Genomic DNA, 7141 nt, shown 5'->3' with positions numbered 1-7141 from the left:
TAGCATAGCGATTTCCGTTTTCGTCTGCCCCTCATTCTTCTGCTTTTCAGCTTAACCGGGGGGCTTCATCAGGATCAAATTTTGATACAGAGCTCTATCTCAGATACTACCGTAAGGTTCAGCTCTGCTCCGTTGGCACGGCCCTGAGAAGCCCACCGTCTGCCTCCTTGTGGTTAACTTTCGCGTAACAGGCTTCGCGATGCGGCGTGTTTAGCGGGCGCGTTTACCGAGGCAGTGGAGGGGAGGAGGCCGGCGGGCAACTGTGAGACCCCCTGCCCCTGGTGGGTAGGCAAACCCGCAATACATATTCGTGCGTAGACCCGCACCCTTACTACTAGTATAAAAATATGGAATATAAAAAGGAGAGAACTCGCAATGATTCTTAAAAAAATATTAAACAAAAGAGACGAACTAGGTCAAAATATAAAACATGAGGAGAAAAATTACTACTTCGAAATAAAGGTAGAAAACACATTAAAAATAAACAAAAGAAATAAAAGGGTACAAAATAAAATATAAAAAAATAGCTCCAATAATGAACGACAGGGAGTATTTCGGCACATGTTGGAACTACAAGGTCTTTAAAACGAAGTACAAATAATGGTTATTGAAAAAAAAACAACCTACATAGGAAAATTAAAGTGAAAAAGAAACCTTGGCAACATTGGCGGACATACTGGAATGAAAGTAACTAAAGTACACACAAGATCATCACCGAGGACGATCGAGACGCGGATGACGACGCGCGGCGGCTTAGCGAGCCAACGGGACACGGACGAGTTCGTACCACAGAGGCAGGCTGGAGGTGACGACGAGGTGCGGGGTGATAATATATATATAAGAAAAATGGAATATACATGAAAGAACTAATAACATAAACAAAATATATAAATGGTTATAGTATGAAATCTAAAAAAAGTAAAAAGGTGAGGTACCAATAATGAATCAAAGTACATAGACAAAAAGTGCGGGGTAGTAAAATAGATGGAGACTGCGTCAGGAGGGGGCGGGTGGGGTGCACGGTCTAGGGGCGGCGGGGCGACGTACGGGCCTGCTGCAGCAGGTGCTTGGCCCCCCGTGCCGTGCGCTCGGGGAAGGGTTTGTTTTGGGATTAAACAAAAAAAGTTGCCCTCCCCTAATACTGTTGTTTATTAGCCCGCCCTTCTGCTTTTAAAAAAGCATTAAAGCGGGCTTATGCAACCGCTCTCGTGTCTGTCTGTCTGTCCGTCGTCCGTGTAGGAGGAAGGAGATGAGCTAGAGGTCTACAAATTTCAGGGTATCTTAGGGGTCACTCCTGGACACCGAAACGCCTGGTGCAAATCCTGGCAACCACCCCTAAGGGGGTGAAAGGGGGTAACAAAGATATAGGGGTTGGTCCAAAAAGTAGAAAATCAAATATTTTTTTATGGTCTCCTAAGGGGTAACTCGTGAAAGTAGAGCCCTATGGGGTCGGGACTGTTTGACAAACAATATACAATCTAGAAACTGCGTAGGTTAATTTTTTGTAAGCAAAGCAGAAGGGTGGGGTGTAGTCACGGTGTTGCCCCGTTACAGTCTTTTGTCATGTCCAAGGAGCAAATTTCTAGGGCCGCAGGCCCACCACAGGACGCTTTATTTTTACTCAATATGCAAAGTGATTTACCGGTCACATTATTTATTTGATGATGCACTTCAGTAAATCGCGAGACTGGAATGGTCGGGCCGAAGGCCCGACCATCGCCGCCGGCAGGCCAAGCAGGCCCGGCCCCTGCCGAACGGAGTTGCCGGCGCAGCGAAGTGGAGCTGGCAACTCCGTTTGGCGGAAGGGCGGGCCTGCTTGTTACATATGTAAAGGGGGATACTCTAGCTCGGTGATCTATGTTAGGGTACCTCCCTCCAAACATGGATCAAAATTCGCGGTCATGGGGATTCCCTGTAGCTCCTAGAGTATTGGAGCTAGAAACTTAATTCCCTCGGGATACTTTCCCAAAGGGTTCAAACTACACAGCAACGACAAAAAATTATGCTCATCACACTTTTACCGACCCAAAAACCACGGTTTTCTGAAAAATGATCCATGTTTGGTAGGTTTACCCTATTTTCAAATAAAATTCTAGGGCCCGTACATAAACGTGCCGGAGCACGCAGAGCCGTGTCCGCCCGCTCTCCTCGACATTCCTTTTGACCTGAGTGTCCGTCTAGTCCGTGATCGTCAGGATGTCCACATCAAATACGTCTTCGCCAACTTGACACTGAATATCAGCTTTGATGATGACTTGGAGGCAAGTTAATGTCCTCAAATGATCCTAAATATAAATAGAAATTTCTGGTTTGCACTCAAATCTTTTACTTTCTCCTGCTTTTTGTTTCAAAAGCAGTATGTTGTTTAGAAGTTTTGGTTTGTTTACCTTACCACATCCTCACCATTCTCTCTAAGATATTGAGGACAAGCCAGTTCATTGAGATTGTTTTTACTGATTTGATTCAAGTCTCATGTCGTGTTTTCATCGTGGAGCTCTCGTGGAGGCTGGAAAGAAAACGCCCTGCGGATGAAATTCAAGCGCACTTGCACCTCTATCCAAACATACCTGCCCAAGATTTGGGCTCAGATCATGGCCACCATCAGACGAGACGATGGTCCGCTAGATTCATCGGTAGCTAAGTGCCCTCTACAGCCGGTAAGATATACGCTTTGCAAACGAAAGCGAGGAGTCTTTCATAATTTTTCAATCATCACCAGGGCTCTGGTATACCAAAACGTGAGCGACTCAATCGAATGAAGCATTCCGGTAAAACTGAATAGGGTGTTCCAGGCAATCTAAAACGGAAGTAGGAAAAGAACAAACTCACTGACCTCTCTGTTTCCGTAATGTCTCTGATTGGTCGAGCTTATCACGTGCCTCCGAGGCCTTTCAGGTATGAGAAACTGTCAGATCAGATTCGAGCCCCCCTTCACATTTGAGAGGTTAGGATCGGACCAAACTGCCATGGTTGTGTGAGTTTGTTCTTTTTCACTTTCGTTTTAGATAGCCTGGAACACCCTATTGCAGAAGAATGCAAGAAAACGGAACCCTCTATGTTATAGCATAGCGATTTCCGTTTTCGTCTGCCCCTCATTCTTCTGCTTTTCAGCTTAACCGGGGGGCTTCATCAGGATCAAATTTTGATACAGAGCTCTATCTCAGATACTACCGTAAGGTTCAGCTCTGCTCCGTTGGCACGGCTCTGAGAAGCCCACCGTCTGCCTCCTTGTGGTTAACTTTCGCGTAACAGGCTTCGCGATGCGGCGTGTTTAGCGGGCGTGTTTACCCAGGCAGGCAGTGGAGGGGAGGAGGCCGGCGGGCAACTGTGAGACACCCCCCCCCCCCCCTCTAGTGGTCCTCCACATGAGGAGGTAGTGAGGGTGACCGCCAAGACGTGCACAGTGGGTGGGAAAGCAGGGGCGCCGGAAGTGGGGGGCAGGGGGGGCCAAATGCCCCCCCTGAATCGGCTGCGGGCCCTTTCGGCCCGCGAAGCGGGCCCTCTCTTAGTCTGCGAAGCGGGCCCTTTAGGTGCTTTTGGGCCTCCGAAACGGGCCTGATCAACCGACAAGAGAAGCGAAAACTTGGGAAAGGGGCCCCGCGAGGCACTGGAGGTGCCCTTAGGCAGACCCCAGTGGACAAAAAAATGTCCAAGTCATGTCAAGTCAAGTCAATTCACAAATATGATGTCATTTTAACGTCATTTGGAGTCAGAATGATGTCAAAATGACCTCAAATTGACTGAAAATGACGTCAAAATGACAGCATATTTGTGAAAAGACTTGACAAGACTTTGACTATATTTTGTCCACTGGGACAGTAAAAGCACTTAGAGATAAATTGCAATTTATTTGAAATATCATTTTGAACACAACTTTGCAAAAACCTGCATTTTGGTCATTTTTAAAAAGATAAACGCTTTTCGAAAAACCGGGCCCTTTTGGAAAAATCCGGGCTCTTTTGTTACTCCGCCCCCCCTGCAAAATCAACTTCCGGCGCCCCTGTGGGAAAGGGGTCCTAGGCGCAGATCTGGAAGGAGCGACTCTGCGAGGGTGCACTGTATAGGGTATTTCGGGTAAGCTTGGCGCCGGAAACGGGAGGCGATGATAACGCTGGTTCGCTCTCAGCCTCATGGCTTCTGTATCCGTGCGTCTGATGTCAATTGCTCTGCCGCGTTTGTTAGCCACGACTTCAGGCTTCAGATTATTGTGATTGCGTATTATTATGCCAGCGAAATTGTTTTGAATGATATTCTCACTCTAAAAATCAAGATTGAAATCCAGACCACCCCCACCCCCTAACCTAACGCCACTGTGCAGTTGGACAGCAGACGACCGGATCTAGAAGACGAGAGGCTGAGATTCAGCCAGCGCTATCCTCACCTCACCTCTCGTTTCCGGCGCTTCACTTGTCCGGAATACCCTATTCTCCTCCATTACCCTAGCCAGAGGAACCATATATTCCTTCGTTTAAGTATCGCTACAGACAACGCATACCAAAGAGATGAACATAAAGAGTGACTCCGAGGTCGGGCCCATGCCCAAGACTCTACCCGGGAAGGTGTCCCGAGGAATCCCTCGATTACTGACCGGGTGAGCACTCAAATTGGTAAATAAAGTGTTTAACAGGCGTGCACATTCACTTGCTCAACATTATCTTTCACTCGTTAAAGTATTGGGATAATTTAAAACTTTGACGTGTTCAACAGTAAATTTGATCACTCTGAGGCTCAAATAACCAGTCAAACACTTTAAAGCGTGAAACATAGTGTTGAGCACTTTCATATGAACGCCGGTTGAACGCTTTATTTATCAGTGCACTCCCCTCTCTATATGGGCCACCCTTTGAAATCAACATAATAAATCAGGAAACATTACTTTCCAAGTACCGATCTTTAATCTTATCGATGGGCCTTGAAACCGCCAAAAACGTCCTTGAAAACAAGTATCTGCTCTTAAGAGATGTTAGCTTATGCATTTATCTTTGTTACAGGGGACGTATTACATTCAAAATCTGTCTTCTGCTTTGTTAAATACCAATACGCTCCCCTTTATGTTTTATGGTAAATGGAGAGTTGATGCCAAGTCTGTCCACACTAAAACGCAGAAGTGTGCAGCATGTGTACGGGTATATGACGACATAATACCCAAATTTACCTGATTCTGAACGTGCAACTTAAAGCACTTGACAGATTGCGGGTCTGCGAACTTTTACGCCTTGCATCTCACGAATTTTCATTTTGTTAATGGACCATTTTCATTTTTTGGACTCAAATTGGCCCAAAATTTGTCTATGTCAAATTTACATGGGTCTCGGTACAATGCGGAAGTTTTTAAAGGTTTGTTTCGTCAGCCAAGGTAATGTAGACGATAATTATAGCACTAGATCACCGTAGTCATGTGAATGTAAGTGTTTACTCTAATTAAAAATAAGGAGCAAAGAAATTAGGCAATCTGTATAGAACTTCTTTTTATTTAATAAATCAGCCACGTACAGAAGTCGAAAACGGAAGTCACCATGTTACAGCATAGCTACTGTTTGCCTTTTCCCCGCATTCTTCTGCATTACATTTCTTCTACATTCCATTTTTCTGTATTACCGGAAGCCTCATTGCACACGGTCAGCAAGGTACTTGTGAGAGACAGAGTATCCAAACATAGGGCACGTGCCGATGAAATGGGCTCTGGTGGTCGTGCTGGCGGCATAGAGCCTGGCGGCGACAGCGACCTCTCGCCCAGCGGGAGGCTGAGGCGGTGGAGGAGCACCGCCGCTTCCTCTAGATGCTCCGTACCCGCTGGACACAGCCGGCGCCTGGGCCCGCGGACAACGCTGCAAACCTTGACGTCCTGACGAGCAGCCTGCGGAAGACATGGACCTCTATCGCTGTAAGGTCACCTAGAAAACGGTTCCGTTGATTCAATGGGAAGAAATGAAATTGTTCTCCTGACTCTTTGGAATTTTACTGTTTCAGGGGAAACATTTCCATTGGGTAATGAAAAATCGCTCTAAGTTGCGGAAAACTTCCATCTTATTTTTCATTGATAAAATTGCCATTGACTTAAGAGATTCTCTATTTAATGAAACCAAAGCTTATTCAAAACCAGCTTTGGAAACAAATTTAATTTCATACCCTTCGATCACAGTGTTCTGACTGACACTTCCGTTCGAAAGTGGGCGTATGCCGGCCGGATGCAGATGCGCCGTGCAGTAGCCCAGGCTGAGGGCCTCGCACGAAAAATAGAAAACAACAAAATACAGCAGGATACTCTTTCTCTCAGAAAATTTGATGGTTCCCAATTTTCACCAAACTTAGTTAGCAATTTTCACTAAGGTGCCTTAACACTTCACGTTTTTCTTGTGGAAAGGTAATATAATCATTGTTTCTCTAAGTATTAAGTAAAAAAACTAGGAAAAAAGTAAATATTACACTCTCACAAAAAATAGAGAATGTTAAGGCGCCTTAGAGGAAGTTGCAAGCCAAGTGTGGTGGCGATCGGAGAACACAAAATTTCGCTGTCAGAGTACCGCTATTGTGCTAAAGTTTGTAGTTATCTTTGATAACAGTAGGGTGGGAAACAAAAATTGCTACATTTGTTTTGGATTACTGAAAAAACTGATCTTGAAACAGGTCTTGTTAGGAGTGCGGAGGCACGGCTGTGAATCTCTCGCAGTCCGTCTTTGGTGACGCCGCCACTGAGGTTCAAGACCTTTTTAAGAATCCTGTCGAAAACATCAAGCGGTGGCCTGCGTTGAAGCACGCATCGGAACGGGTTGGTAGGTGTGTTCAAGTAAACCTAATAAAGCATTCCGGTTAAGCTGAAATGCAGAGGAATGCAGGGAACAAGAAAACGGAAGTTCCGTGTAAAAGCATATATTTCCGTTTTCTTCTTCCTCGCATTCTTCTGCATTTTGGCTTTACCGGGACGCTCTATTTCAGTTTTCTTTGTTTTTTAAACAGTCTTACCTATGATTTAACTGATCTATTTAAAATAATTTCAGATAACACGAGTTTAAACGATACGCACCCGAAAGTAAGAATGGTACCATTTCTTGAAACGAACCCTCGCTTTCGCCAAGAAGGATGTTATTGGCCATCAAAAATTTGTATCTGCAAAACACGCCCATCAAAAATGGTAAATATT

The 7141-nt window shown here is 45.3% G+C and overlaps 1 protein-coding gene across 2 annotated transcripts in view; it reads left to right on the top strand.

The window, feature by feature from the left end:
- LOC113216393 (uncharacterized) overlaps positions 1–7141 on the top strand; it is a 101070-nt gene that overhangs the window by 31594 nt on the left and 62335 nt on the right. Inside the window, exon 4 of one of the 2 annotated variants that reach the window (XR_008012334.1) lies at positions 2097–2260. The exons of the other annotated variant lie outside the window; for it this stretch is intronic. The gene's annotated coding sequence lies outside the window, so the exon portion shown is untranslated. Of the gene's footprint in view, positions 1–2096; positions 2261–7141 lie in introns of those variants that run through there. 2 annotated transcript variants of the gene reach the window in all.

The sequence above is a fragment of the Frankliniella occidentalis genome, unplaced genomic scaffold (assembly GCF_000697945.3).
Source record: "Frankliniella occidentalis isolate FOCC.00 unplaced genomic scaffold, Focc_3.1 Scaffold11, whole genome shotgun sequence".
Lineage (NCBI taxonomy): Eukaryota > Metazoa > Arthropoda > Insecta > Thysanoptera > Thripidae > Frankliniella > Frankliniella occidentalis.
This window is presented reverse-complemented; position numbering and strand designations above follow the sequence as displayed.